At 45.4% G+C, this 15185-nt stretch overlaps 1 protein-coding gene across 1 annotated transcript in view; it reads left to right on the top strand.

Annotated features, from left to right (window-relative positions):
* Positions 1-15185, top strand: part of RSPH14 (radial spoke head 14 homolog) — a 224339-nt gene that overhangs the window by 14039 nt on the left and 195115 nt on the right. The window lies entirely within an intron of this gene.

The raw sequence follows: 15185 nt of genomic DNA, 5'->3' as shown, positions 1-15185 counted from the left end.
CCTGGTGTGGAGAGCTTCCACCATCTCTGGCACTTCCCGCCGCTCTTCCCTGAGTGGGGTCTCCTCCCACATGCCAGTGCTGCCCGTGACCGGCATGAAGGCTATCTGCAGCCGTTGCTGCCTGGGACATACCTGCTCAATTGGGACTTCCCTTTTCTCGCCAGCACAGTCTGCTGTCAGTGTGGAGAACCTCCACTGCCTCTCCCGCTCTCCTCCGCTCCCAGCTGGTGCCAGCTTTTATCCCAGCTGGCTGGCGATCATCTGTGATGTCACCTGCCGGCGCCAGCTGTATATAAGTGTGGCTGACAAACTGCATGGGTTTCTCCCCTTGGCATTGCTCACCTGGAGTCCTGAAGTGGGTGAGTAGCCTTTGATTTCAGGGTTTCTACTCTGGGGGTGCGTAGCATCCGTGCTTGTACCCCTGGGACAGGGCCTTATTTCCCACATCTGTTATCTATAAATGAGCCTATCTATCACCATTTCTGGCACACTGCTGGAATCTGTCTTTATCTTGACCCTATCTTTCGGCCAAAATCTTTATTTACATTTTGACTGCCTTCATTTTTACCTTTTAAAGTCTTCCCAAGTCATACCCCTTCCAAATTTCAGGGTATCCAGAATGCCGTGTTATAATGGCTTTCTTCCTTCAGAAAATAAGATAATATCAGCCTCATCTTCAGTCACCTTTAGTAGCTTCCTATCTTCATTTGAATCCAATCAAAAAGTGATCTGTTGATTCTCAGAACTCTCTCTGGATTCTTCACCCTTTTTCCGTGATAACCAGGAACTCCCCGCCAGCTCATCTGCTTTTCCAGTATCATTCTTATCAGCGTTTCTAGCCCCTGACTCTCCTCAATTGACATTTTTTCTTTTGTTTATCCATCACTATGAGACTTCCTTATTTTCTCCCAGCCATAGATGCACTCTGCATTTACAATAGTCTTCTCAGTTTCATACCAGTAAGTGGCACTATATGATTTATTTTTTAGGTCCAAATGACTGTTATATACCCCTCTTAGAACTGTTTTTTCTCTCTTTGTTTTTTATCCATATACTTACAGCTGTCATTCCATGATAAGGCCTGTGCTAGGCCTCATGCTTTACTCAGGATTGGATCTGTAAAAATATAATTATATCAACAGAAAAAGTATAACATTTGAGTGGAATTTTATTGTTACAGTACATTAATAGGACACTAATTTCACACATCTTTTTGTATTTGGATACAAGTGCTCTAAGAGATTTTTCTTCTTCATACTTAAGAGTGTGTGTGTGTGTGTGTGTATGTACGTGTGTGTATATAGGAACCTGTTACATACTAAATATCACTTCTGCCTTTGAAAGTTCCCTCTTTAACATCCCAGACAAAACTCTATTAAGCTACCATTAGCATCAACATTATATATCAGCCATTCAGAATAAAGTACATTTTTCCTCAGAGGTTCTTCTGTCTTACCAGTTATGAGACATGGTGCTCCTAGAACTGTCTTGAAAGAAAGCACTGGCTATTACTAGGGTGTATAAGTGCTCTCACACAAGGGTGACTCTATCACCCACAGCATGCAAGGGAATTTATCAAGGCTGAGTATTAAAGCAAAAGGCAAAGTCTGCAGTCATATTTAAGTTGTCACAGCCAAGTTTTAGATAGGAAGCAAAATCAAAAACTCTGGGTATTAATTCAGGAGGCTGGTATCAGGCAAAATCAGGAATAGGGGGCATTGAACAAACTGCAAGTCCCTTAAGTGGCTGAGTAGCTTCCTGCTTCCTTTGTGCCATGACCAATGATGTTTAAGGGCAGCAAAACCAATGAGACCACAGGTATATGGGGATAAGCCATCTGACCTGCAGGTGAAAGTCTTTCCAAGTGTTGAGCTCTCACCCTGCATGGGAGAATGAGTCACCACAGAATGTACCCCCTGCCAGCACAGAGAATGAACTAATTGTGCACTCAGGCTTGACTTTCCCTTAGTTTAGTTTAAGATTTTCTTCTAAATATTTGGTTTACCATTGAGGGTAGTTTAGTGTAGATAGCCTTACTGGTGTTTTGGCAGCCTTCGGCTTCTTACTAGGATTATGTCAGGCCTGGAGCCTCAGAAGTGTTCAAGTACTACATCTTATGCCCATCAATCATACTGGCAATGATTATGTTTGGCATCTTCTATGTGTGTGGAAAAACCTACCTTGTGTCAGAAGGGAGAGATACTTTGAGATTCCAAGCTTATCTAGAAGACAAGATTTTAGATAAATACACCGGGTACTCCAACAACCCCTAGAGGGAATTAAACCTGATTCTTTGTCAAGGTTCTCTTATACAGGTCTAGGCACTTTGTTACTTCCCTCTTAGTATCACGTTCTATCAGAAGTCTTGAGAACAGAATATCTTCTGCATTGTCCCTGACAGATGCTCCATTCAGTACAGTAGTAGGCTGCTTCATCAACCTGATCTTCTGTCACTTGAACTTAAGAACCTATCACATGAGAGAATTGTCATGTAAAAAGGGTGGGATCCATAGAGGAACTTACATAGGAAGATTGAGAATTTATTCTTGTTATTTTCTCATCCCCAAGATGGCAGAAACATTATCAAGTACAGTAGAACATTAAAGTTTAGGATGATTCCTATCAGGAATATTAGTCCTTCTTTATCTCAGAGAGATTAATATAAGGTTCTTGACTTAAAGGATACTGACTTTAATGTGGCAATCAAATTGACTTCTATTAAATGCTTAGGATTTTTGTTAGGACAAGATGCTAAGACCCAACTTTAACTCCATTTCTAAGCAGGAATGTAGCATTTTTTTTACTATCTGTGTAAATGGAACTTTAGCACACTTACTTTGATTTTAGAGCCTACTTCCACTGAGAAGGAATATAACCCTGTGTGAATCACAAAGCAAAGGATATCAGTATCCCTTTCACCATTAGGTCAGTAGCCTAGTGGTTAGGTCACTTCCCTAGCAAGGAGAAGGCCCAAGTTCTAGGACCTCTTGTCATACAAAGGGGGTTTGAACCCACACCTCTCACTTTCTAGCAATGTGGTGGAACCACTAGGCATTGCTTCAAGCATACTACACTGTTACATTTGGAGCTAGCCTACTGGTCAGTTGAGAGAAAAAGACATTTAGGCGTAGAAGAAGAGCAAGCCAATGGGAGTTTGAGGTTGTAGGGAAGTAGGACTGTAGGAGGTCATTTAGTCAAGTGTCTCACCTGCCATTGAAAGTTTCCAGGAATGGAGATTCCACCACTTCTCTAAGTAGCCTGTTCCAGTGTGTAATTATGCACATGATGAGAGAGATAAGGGTGGGCACTGGGCTGGAAGGGTAGGGGTTGTAGAGCCTTGAATGGTATTTGTACATTTCACATTTGAATGCTATATTCACACTGTGACAGCACTGTTGCCAAGAGCAAAACCTTACCTTTTGGAGTTTCTTGACTTTTGACGATCTCATACTTTATCCTTAAAATTGTGGGAATTGAATTTGCTTTAACTTTTCCTATTTTGTTTAGAAAAAGATATTATGGAGATATTCAGTCTTTTTTTGACTTGGGAAATGTATGGGCTTCACTACTGGAATCTGTAAAGTCTCTACTCAGATGAAATGATTTAGGGCTGGCTGTCCAACTAAGAAGGAGCCAGAGGCCACATGCCCCACAAGCCATACCACTAGGGCTACATATCTTGGGGCCTGCGCTAACAGGGGTCATGAGTCCTCACGGGCTGCAATTTCAGTGCATGTGGGCAAGCACCCCCCAACACACACACACACCTTGCTGTAACACGCAAACACTGCCTCACTTTCAACTCCCTATACCAACTCCCTGTGACAGACCCTGTCCCCCACATACCACAGAGCCTCTCACCCCCTCCCCATGGACCCCTGTGGGGAGGGGGTGCCATGATGCCCCCTAGTGGTTGCGTTGTTCCTACCTGGCTCTCAGTCCAGCCTCCCAGGGTCTCACTCTGCTTCCTCACCTGCCATACCTTGATGTTAAACAGTAATTAGGGGAGGCAGCCCTCAGAAGCTGATAAGCCCAGGGTGCTCTCTCTCTCTCTCTCTCTCTGTACTAATTTCCTCAGGTCCTGCCTGCCTTAAGGGCTACATTTGTGGCCTCCTTCCACCCCTACAGCCATACTCTTGCCTTGTAAATGTTACTCCAGCCACAGTTCAGTCCCTTTGTACAGGCCTCTGCCATTTTTGGCTTTAGCCCTCCTTTCCTCTGGCTGCAAGCCTCCAGCCCTGGCCCACTGATTCAAGCCCAGCTCTCTCAGTGTCAGTCCTCTCTGTGTCTCCTGGCCCCTTGACTGTGTCTTGCACCTTGTCCCAGCCACCCTGGCATCCCTGACCCAGGCCAAGGCTGCTCTTGGTTCAGCCCAGTGCCCCCCTGGTGTCCTTGATCCAGCCAACACTGCTCTCAGTTTTGCCCAGCACCCTCTGAAGTCCCTGACGCAGACCAAGGCTGTTCTCAGTTCAGACTCCTTCTAAAGGGTTTGGACTTCTGGCCCATGCAGCCCACCAGGTCCCAGATCCTGGAAGGGCTCTATGCTTGGTGGCCTGTGGCCTCCTGTCCACTCCATCAGCTACACTTAATCCTCCAATTTAAACTGGAACAAAAAATACAAACCGCCACTTCAAACTCAGTTTCCTCCTCCAGGTCATCATAACTGCTGCCTAGCCATCTCCCCATTTTCTGGCTCTCTCAGTCCTGGGAGTACCTGAGATGCCTGCAGTTCCCACTTCTCACTAGCCTGAACTGACAGGAGCTTCTCTCCCTTCCAAGTTCAGGGTTGCACTGTTAGGCAGCTAGCCCCTCAGTAGGCACTGGCAAACTACTGGTAGACAATGGCCTGGAGCATGACGTGTGGAAGCCCTGCCAGCTATAGTAGGGCAGTTGCTGTAAGGCAGGCAAGTGATAGGGATGTGGGTCCTGTCCAAGGCCCTGATGCACTGGGGGAAGCCCAGGGTGTGGAACCCCACCACCACCCAGGGGGTCATGCACCAGGAGCACAGGGTGTCCCTGCACATCCTGGAGGATGCTGCAGACCTCCAGGACAGCCTCCCTGGTGGCCACCTTGTGCACACCAAAAAGGTGGTTAACATAGTGCAGTCTGACAGGCATGGCCAGCCTGAGCAGGGCAGCGGCCAGCTAAGTGTCTACAGGGAGGGACTGCTGCATGATGGTGACCTGCTGCTCCAGGTACAAGTGGAGCTGGTTGAGGAACTCCTGGAAAATGACCTGGGTCATGCAAAAGGACTCCAGCCATTGCTCATCATCCCAGTTGTGCTGGACAATGTGCAGCCATCAATCCTGGCTGGCCAGGCGGACCTACAGGCAGCAGGGCTGGAGCCCCAGGAGCACATGGACAGCACAAGTGGTGGCATCCAGATGTGTGTTGTTGGCATCCCTGCCAGGGTCCAGGAGACAGTAGTGCAGTGTCACGGGGCCTGAGATGCTGTGGTGAGCCTGGCCAGGTGGCCACACTGTGTGGGAGAGGTCACCAGGGCTGAGACTGACCTGGACCAGCTGGCAATCACTGCAATGGTGTAGCATAGTGAGCAGGATGGCCAGCAAGAACCTGGGATGCTGGATGTTGCTCCTGCAGTTTGGGGGTGGACCAGCTATGGTGTGGTGGGAGCAGACTCTAGTGATGGAGCTGCAGCGTCCTGGCATAGTGCTCTGCAGATTGCTCTGGGCCAGTGTCACTGAGTCACAGTCACTGCCTGTGAAAGTTTCGGTGACTGGGGAAAGGTTTGGCTCACTCCCTTTTCTAGGGGAGACTGCTCCTGCCTTTGCTTAATCTCACCCACCATGACTTTGAAAATTTATAGGAGGTGATGTTTGGTCTGAGAACAGTCAATTTTTGAGCAGAGACGGAGTAGCAAGAATGATCCCAATCTTGTGCAGCACCATGTCCTTAGGACTGGCCGACTTACCTTAAGTGCCAAATTTTGGGAGCTCCTCCAACCCCTATACTCCTGCCTCATACCTCCGGTAATTTAATTACATAAAGTCCTATCTGTGCCCACCCTTGTTGCTGTAGGTGCCAGATTTAGCTCCTGGGATACCCAAAAGTCCATCTCTTATAACACGGATTGTCAACTGGGAGTACGCATACCTCTAAGGCAGGGTTTTTCAACTGTTTTTAGTCTAAGTACCCCCGGTGGCCAGATGCCAAGTGGGGAGGTGGGGATAGTGCACAGGTGGGCAGGGAAGGAGCACAGCCACCTCGCAGGAGCAGGGCCAGGACAGGGTGAGGGCAGCGGTGTCCCTCTGCAGGGCAGGGCAGCTCACCGGGATGGTGTGTGGTGGTGGTTGCCACTGCGTGTGAACTCCACCCCTGCCCACCTGTGCGTACCCCCTAGGACTGGTCCAAGTATCCCCAGGGGTATGTGTACTCCCAGTTGACAGCCCCTGCCCTAGGTGTACTTGGAAAGGTGATAGGGGTATGTGCGGGTGGGCGGGGATGAAGCAGGGTGGGGGCGGTGAGGGCAGCAGCACTCCTCTGCAGGCCACACAGGTGGCACGCAACTGGCTGAGTGTGAGGCCCAGCAGCAGCCCATGGAGCCACGTGTGACTGGCCATGGGAAAGTGGGGTGTGGGGCAGTGGTGGGTGGTGGTGGTGCAGGGCAATGGGTGGCAGCAGCAGTGTGGGGTGGTATGTGGTGGCAGTGCCTGCCATGTTTGAGCCCCACTTTGTGCGAGCACCCCTCCCTCCCTGACGTCCAGCCACTGCCACCAGAAGGGATACACTTGTTGAAAACCCTTGTCTTATAAGAATAATGCGAGGTGAGCAGCTCAGCTGCTCCTCACCCATCCAGTGCTTGGCTTATGCTGATGTCCATTCAGCGCCAAGCCTTAGTTCCTGGGCTCTCTTGCTGGCTCTGTGCTCCAATTAGGTGTGACCTTGGCTGCACAGCTGACGCTTGTGATCCCTACAGAGGAAACAACCAAACCTTGATCAGCTGGCTCCCAGTTCAGTTGCAGAGCTGATGCGGGATTCTGGCCCTACGCCCTCTCTGGATGCTGATTCACCTTGGTGTGGATCTTCAGCATCAGTCTTGCTCCCTGTGAGGCTTCCTGGTTCAGCCAGGGTGGGGTGAGGTATGCACCCCAGCTCTTCTGACTCTGAGCTGGTTTGAGCATCCAGGTCAGTCCTTGGTGCTCAAATGATTTGGGCAGGGGTGCAAGCAGGGTCTTTCTCTCCTTTTCTTTACCAGCTCTGCCACAGCCAGAAAGGCAGGTGGCCAGGGAGTAGGGCTTTTAAAGGTGGCCCACAGCCGCAGGCAGCTGCAGCCACAGCATCCATCTCCCCCTAGCTGCTGCAGGGGGCAGTGCAGGGCTACAAGGGGCAGGACCAGACTATTTCCATGGGCAGCAAATCTGCTCCCAAATCTCCACATGTGTAGATGCCTGCCCAGGGTGGGTTTACTCTGGAGTAAATTACTCTGGAGTAAACCCATCCAGCAGCATTTGCATGTGTAGATTTGTGATTTCATTGTAATAAATGCTCTTCACTGATCTGGAACCAACAATATTTTGCTTACAGGGTTTTGCTTGTGGGTTCTTCCCTCTTTTCCAGTAAAGTAAAATATGCTTGACTGAGACCTCCTTAAGAAATGAGTCTTGTTATGAAAAGTAATTTTTGTGACTAGAATTTTAGTTTAAAATACTGTTTGTAAAGGATAGCTAGCTAGCTACTAATGACATTCCCAGTTTTTGTCACTTAAAGCAGGTTTCAAATTTTCTCCTTGAAAAAAATCTAGGGTTTTTTTTTTCCAAGTCAAGTTCTAAGTTTCTATTTTATTAATTTTTTAGAACTTACCAATATTCAAACTTTCTTATTAAAACATATGGGCAAATGTTGGGTTTTTTTCTTTTTAATATAAAATAACTCAATACTGATTTGCTAAAGCTAGGAAAAATCACTATATAAAATTCCAGCACAGAAATAATTTATTTGAGAAAGTTATAAGAGATTGAAAATATGAGCAGATTGAAATTTAAGAGTTCTAACTAAATGTAGCAGGGTCTCCTGCAGCTTTCTATAATAAAGGCACATATCATAAAAATCATAGAAAATTAGGGTTGAAAGAGACTTTAGGAGGTCATCTAGTCCAACTCCCTGCTTAAAGCAGAACCATGCCCAGATGGATCATCCCAGCTAAGGCTTTGTCTGGCTGGGTCTTCAAAACCTCCAAGGATGAAGATTCCACAACTTCTCTGGGTATCCATAAGTATTTTACTAATATTCAAATGAATCTGCTATGGACTGATATAAAACCTAATTCTGAGGGCTTTAAGGCTTTATGTAATCTCATTGACCTTCATGGAATACCTTACAGACTCAAAGGTTAAATCTGCACATATATTTTGTAGGGCTGAGTCCAAAGTAAGTCCATTAGTACAAAAATATTATTGGCTGAAAGTAGCAATTAGGAAAACAACGGCTCCATTGCTATACTTCATATCTTAGTACCTACCTGTCATTGGAGAAGTTTGGCTATATATTTTCCTGTTTCTTCCTAATTTATAATAGTGGTTCCCAGTCCAGGGCCATGGATATCGGTTTCTAGTTCATAGATAGCTGCCAAATCATGTGGTTCTAGCTCTGTTCCTTGCTTCCAGTTGCTTCTGTAGGTATTCAGACTTTTCAGTGCAAAAAAAAAAGCCTGCAATGGCTGCTTTTGTAGTAGAAGACAGAAAAAAACAAAACCCCAAAGGGGAGTGAAATTATTAATTACCAAAGGGTAAAAACTTCTGATGAAGCTGGGGGGAAAAGAGAGGCAGGTGTCTGGGCAGCATTTCTAGAGGAGAGACCTTAGTGGCTCAAAAGTATGAGCAGAAGAAAGAGAGGATAAAGATATTCATTGATAAAGAAACATACTTTGGGAGATGGGGTGTGGGGAGGGGAAGAGGAGGAAGAAAAAAGGAACAGAACTAGTGAGAGGAGACTATGAACAACAAGTACAGTAAGATTAATGTGAAAACTGATGTCCTTTTTCAGAATATAACAAACTTTTAAGAACATATTGAGGGCTGGAAGAGGAGGAAAAGAAAGGGAAACAGAACTTGTGAGAGAAGAGTATGAACAACAAAAAGTACAGTAAGACTGATGTGAAAACTGATGTCCTTTTTCAGAATATAACTAAAACTTCTAAGAAAATATTGCAGTTATTAAAGGGAAGTTATGAAATTGCAAAGAGATTGGGAACTGCAGAGGAACAATCTTTAAACCAGGGGTCAACAACCTTAGGCTAAGGGGCAGATCTGGCCTTCAGAGTCATTGGATCCAGCTTTTGGACAGGGGGACTTCATTGGTGTTCAGCCCTGATGGGCTTTGATTGAAGCACAGCTGGGTGCTGCAGTCACTATAGTGCAATCAGTTGGTGAGGAGCTTTGCCTGTGATGTGGCCAGGAAGGAAGGGGAAATAGCAGTTGCAGCCAGGTCCTGGTGCGAGTCTACCTGGGTCCTAAAACAGTTCATTACAGCCTGCTGTGACAAAAAGGTTGCTAATCAGTCTTATAACACTCCTTGAGATTTAGCTTATGCTGAAGAACATTCTGATAACTTGAATTATTCCAATTTTTTCTTGATATTCTTATACAGACACTGTCTCCTGTCCCCACTTAAAGTGGACTGGCTGGTGCAAGTCTTATCAACCTGCCACAACTTCTGTTTAGAAACAAATCCTAGTTAAAAACTTACCAGACTCTCAGAGCCTAGTCTCCTTCATACCATTCCTTGATGGCTAAGAAACTCATAGCCATGTAATCTGTAGATAATCAGTGCTTCATAGGTAGATTTTTTTTTTCTTTTTGAAGCATGTGTTGCTGTAGAGAGCATCAAAGCTGAGCTAGTCCAGATAGAACTCACATTTTGGCAGATGGAACATCTATTCTGTGGATGGCATCTTTGCCTATGTGAAGTGGAGCCCCAGGTGTATAACTGCATTTGTCCCTTCCAGGTGGTAATGCACTGCATCACTGATGAACCAGAGAGCTAAGGAATTAAACACAAATTTAATTGCATGATTTATCCACAGCAGGGGAATGGTGGTGGGTGTGGAGAGGAGTATTTGATTCTAGCATGTCTGAAGAACAAGGAAAAATAAAAACTGTGAAGCAGGAGAAAAGTAGATTATTGAAAAGCAAACTAACCCAGACCTCAAATTAACCCAGCACTTATTTTTGCCTTAGGCTTGTTAAAAGTGAACTGTAGTGGAATTGCCCACATTGTCAATGTCAGAAAATTAAGCATACATCTAAAAATGACAGTTATTTTCAACAAAGCTTATTTGTAGAGGTGCAGATGCATTAAACAAATTATCTGACAGGTTAGAATTTGGGATCAAATAGTTTTCTTCCCCTATATAGTAGTTTTTTATATCAACTGCTGAGCTGGGTGCAGATACTTGAGAGCCTTGAAGCAGATGGTTAGGGGTCAAGAGGCTTAGGGTGCAAACAGAAGTAACAAATTAATTGTTTCATAGAAGAAACATTTCAACCAGAGGATAGATAAGTTCCTATGCTGTTCCTGGATGGAATACGCTGCAGGCTTCTCTAGCATCAGCTACAGGGTGCTGGAGCAGGCTCCAAAGACTCCAGTCTTCCCACCCCCTCCCCTCGCAGGGACAGGAGTGGAAGAAAGGGGAGAGCAGAGCAGTAGGCCTGTGCAAAGCGGCTAGTATTCGCTTCAGATTCAGATTTGGCCGATTCAGGGGACAGCAATTCAATTCAGTGATTCGAATCACTGTCCTGATTCAATTTGGCCAAATCTGATTCGGAGATTTGGCAGTAGCCAAATCTCTGAATCTGCCAGGCCAGGCCCACCCCCTGCCCCTCTCCCAGCCTGGCAATGGCTGCCCTGCCCGCCCCAGCATTTGGGGAAAAAAAAGCCCCAGCTCAGCAGGTGCTGCTGGGCAGGGGGCAATCCCTGCTGCTCCCACTGCCCCTCACTGCATGGGAGGCTCTGCATAAGCCTCTCAGACCCCACCGCTCCCCCACTCCCCCTCCACGGGTGCCCCGCATGAGTCAGCTCTGGCTCTTTAAGGAAAAAAAAAAGCCTGAAGAAACCCTGGGACTCACTGCTCCTTCTGGCAGGGGCTGATTCCTGCTACCACACACCATGTGGGGGGCTCTGCAGGAGCCCCTGAAGCTGCACCAGGAGCAGTGAGTCCCAGGGCTTTTCTCTGCTTTTTTTGTTCTTAAAGGGCCAGAGCCCCAGCAGGTGGGGCAGTTGTGGGGAGGCCGGGGGAGTGGGGCGGAGTCAAGGGGGCTCATGCAGAGCCCCTCATGTAGCATGGGGCAGTGGGGGGCAGTGGGGAATTGCTCCCCACCCGGCAGCACCCAGTGAGCACTGGGGCTTTTTTTTAAAGTACAGGTAGCTGGAGTGGGCAGGAGCAGCCATAGGGGGGCTCTGGGAGTGGGTGTGGGTTGCAGGAGCTGGGGGAGTGGGCAAAGGTTAGGGGGCTGGCAGGGGTCCCCCCATGGTCCCTTCCACCCTTCCCCAGCCCCCCTTGCCCAGCCCTCCTTTCCCCATCCCTAGTACTTACCAGCTCAGAGTGGCTGCAGCTCCCTGCTGCAGCCACCAGGGACTGCCGGAATCAAAGCTCTCTGAATCTTTGCCAAAGATTCGGAGAGCTTTGAATCAATTTGGACCTTTAAATTGGTCCCCTGATTCGATTCAGATTCGGAGGTTTGGCCACTGAATTGTGCCAAATCTCCAAATTGAATCACCACCTGAAGCTTTGCATAGCTCCACAGAACAGACAGGCAGGTGGTGGAGAGCGCTCTCCACCACCAATTTCCTCTGCCTTTCCCCTGCTCTCAGCCTAGCAGAGGATGGGAGCTGCAAGGCCTGCTTGTCCAGCCAGAGTTGTCACCAGGAGTTAGCAGGGGTCTGGCTGGGTTGTAGAAAGAGGATAGCTAGGTTTTTTTTGATTTTGGTGGGGGTGGGCGTCCCAGTCACAAGTGCAGAGGACTGTCCTAATGGGGACTTGTCAGTACCCTAGGACCCGGAACACACTCAGCATCTGGACAGCAGGCAGCCTGTCTACACCACTCTCCATCCTGCACCAATCCAGACATAAAAAACAGTTAAATGCTCCAGAATAATATTTGAAGAGATACTATTTTGAAATGTTTTAGACAGTTTTAGAATGTTTCGAAGGGCTTGTATGTGTGCACAGCTAGAAAAGGCATTTGAAACCTTTCATTTGAAAAGGCATTTGAAACACTCTTAGGTTCAACTCCTGGTGCCCTGTTTATTTAACCTCTCAAAGTCTTAATTTTCATATCTACATATTGGGTAATAAAATTGCTTTGTTTTACCCGTGTGTTAAGCTGTATTTGCTAAAGCTTGTGAAGGGTTTTGCTGTTCGAACATATGACACACTATAACTCAGACTACGAAGACCAAAAAACGTTATTGGGCTTTTGTGAACCAAGACCTTAATGTCATTTGAGAGGTTAACAGCAAAAGAAACAACCATTCAAGAAACATGAAAGCAAGAAAATGGAAGATGTTTTAAACTTCATTTTAAAAAGCTCATTTTCTTTCCTATCTTACCCTCTTCTTGGACTAAGTAGTCTGTTTAAGTGAAGCACATAGGTTTGCCATTTCTGTTCCAGTAAAACAGTCCAGGTGCCCCATTTCTACAGTAGATACCTGTGAAATGGCTGTTGAAGAACTTGCTCAGATAAAAGATTAACAAATAGTTAAGGAACCTTGTTCTCTGAAGTACCTACTCCAAAGTTCTGCTGCAGTGAAAACCACTGTTTTCTTCTCATTCCTCTTACCTTCTTATCAGCCTAGAATGGACGCTAGTGATGAAATAAAGGCTAGTGATGAAATAAGTAAACACACCATTAAATGGAACAAATGCACAATTAAAAAAAAACATTTAATCTGTCATATAAATGTATTGCCCAGTTCAATTTACTGTTGGTAGGAAATGATCAAGAGGAAAACTTGGATCAAGAATGCAGTGCAGACCCCCTTATAAAAAATTATGTATTTTATGTACGCTAAATCTTTTGCAAATTGATTAAATGTAAAATGGACCACATCTATGTATTGCATTAACACTCTGTAGCACCTACAGCTTGTGAAAATCATATATGTTGAAAACCTGGATACACATTGATTTAGATCAGTACTGAAACTGAAAACTTTTGAAAACTCTATCTCCTGAACTTCTAACTTGCTCATAAAGAATATTTTTGATTTCCTTTGTAGTGTAACAGAAACGTGGAAAAAATCCTTTGATCTCAGGCCGCTGCCTTTGAATGCACCACATTTCATGTAAAAGTCCCATATAGCACAGTCTCTAGGCTACACCCCTTGTTGTTTAAGGACATCCCAGCTTAAATTAAGATATTCCAAACCCTTTCAAAAGAGGAGCAATTTTTAAATGTAGGAGATGGGAAGGAGCATGGAAATGGATGCTCATGGTTGTATGGATAAAGACAAACAAAGCTGCCTATTCCCACAATCATTATGAGGTATTTTTAGTATGAAAAGGCAGAGCATAGTGAAATAATTATTTCCATAGCTGATCTCAAAAGTGATAAACACAGCTGAAAGGTTGCAAGTCAGATCATGCTATACCTCCAAGGATATTCTTTATTTATTAGCTTTCTAGCAACTAATCTTTTCAGTGTCTTTCATGACCAGAGAAAAGCAGCAGCAAAAGGCACCCCCACCAGCCTGATGTACCGCTGCAGCTGCTACTTCCTTCAGGTCACATAGGTTTGTGCTCCTTGTCTGGGCAACAGTACAGTACCTATGTTACTTTTACCCTGGACTCCATATTAGGCATTAAATCCTTTTGATCCAGAAACTCTTTTTCTCTTTAAATAAGCACATCAGAAAAGGGTCAATTTCTTACTCTAAAATTTTCACCTTCAAGAGTTATGGAGTTCAGTTACAGGAGGAAAAAAAAAAAGAACTGTCCGCTAATTCATTTTACATGTGGTGTTTATCAGGGGAACATCTCTGTCTGATCATCCATCTACTCACCCGTTTCCACAGGAAGAGTGAAAACAAACCATTAATGACACTATGAGGTATTACCTGAAGGTGAGTTCAAAAGAGGATGGAGCTAGACTGTAATCATTGGTGGTAGATGACAGAATTAGGAGCAATGGTCTCAGGTTGCAGCAAGAGAAGTTTAGGTTAGATTTTAGGAAGACTTTTCTCACTAGGAAGGTAGTAAAATACTGGAACAAGTTACCCAGAGGGGTGGTGGAAGCTCCATCCTTGAAGGTTTTCAAGACCCAGCTAAACAGAATTTTGGCTGGGATGATCTAGTTGGGGATGGTCCTGGTTTGAGCAGGGGGTTAGATGACTTTCTGAGGTCCCTTCCAACCCCAATTTTCTATGATTCTATTAATATAAATAATATTACTCATGTATGGAGCATGTGACAGTCAGATATGTTATAGGATCATTGGTGAATAAGACTCGAAGATATCTCAGCATCTGATGAAGTGAGTTTCAGCCTATGAAAGTTATTCTAGTTATTCTATAGAGGTCCATATCTACCCTGCTTTCTGATTGACTTCAGAATAACTTGGCATAACTACCTCCACTCAGGGATCTCAGGAATAATCAGTCTCATACAACGGGGCATGAAGTTGGAGACAAGAATTACACTGGAGTATTCTGAAGTTTGTAGTATGTACTGCTGTTTGGTACCTGTTGGAAAGGGAAGTAAACACCTCATGGAGTGCCTGAATATGTTGTAAATGGTTATTATTGTAGGTGACATAAAGATTACAAAGAATTATGAAGACTTCCATACCTGTAAGTGTTTTGGTAGTTGGAAGACATCTTGCTATAACCTTGAGTTATTATATATGGACAATAATTTTTTTTAAAGGGACAAAGTTTCCAAGGAGATTTGTGCTGCTAAATTATTTGGACTACTGTGAAAAATTCACCATATCTGACAAAAGATTTTTTTAAAATGGGGGCACTGTAAACCATAATCGGTTCTTAAATAAATGGTCAGATTTTCAGACGTCCATTACAACCAGCAATTTCTACTGATTTAGCAGGGGCAATGTGTAGGGGGTGCACGTACACCCCCTGCGCATGGCGGTGTACTCCCTGCAAAAAAGCATCGCCGATAGTGTCAGCAGCACCTGCAGGTGGTCACCACTCACCACCCCGCCACCGGCAC

Source organism: Crocodylus siamensis, chromosome 9 (genome assembly GCF_052110815.1).
Source record: "Crocodylus siamensis isolate JL-2025a chromosome 9, ASM5211081v1, whole genome shotgun sequence".
Taxonomy (NCBI): Eukaryota; Metazoa; Chordata; order Crocodylia; family Crocodylidae; genus Crocodylus; species Crocodylus siamensis.
The sequence above is the reverse complement of the archived record's forward strand: the minus strand, read 5'-3'. Positions and strand labels throughout refer to the sequence as shown.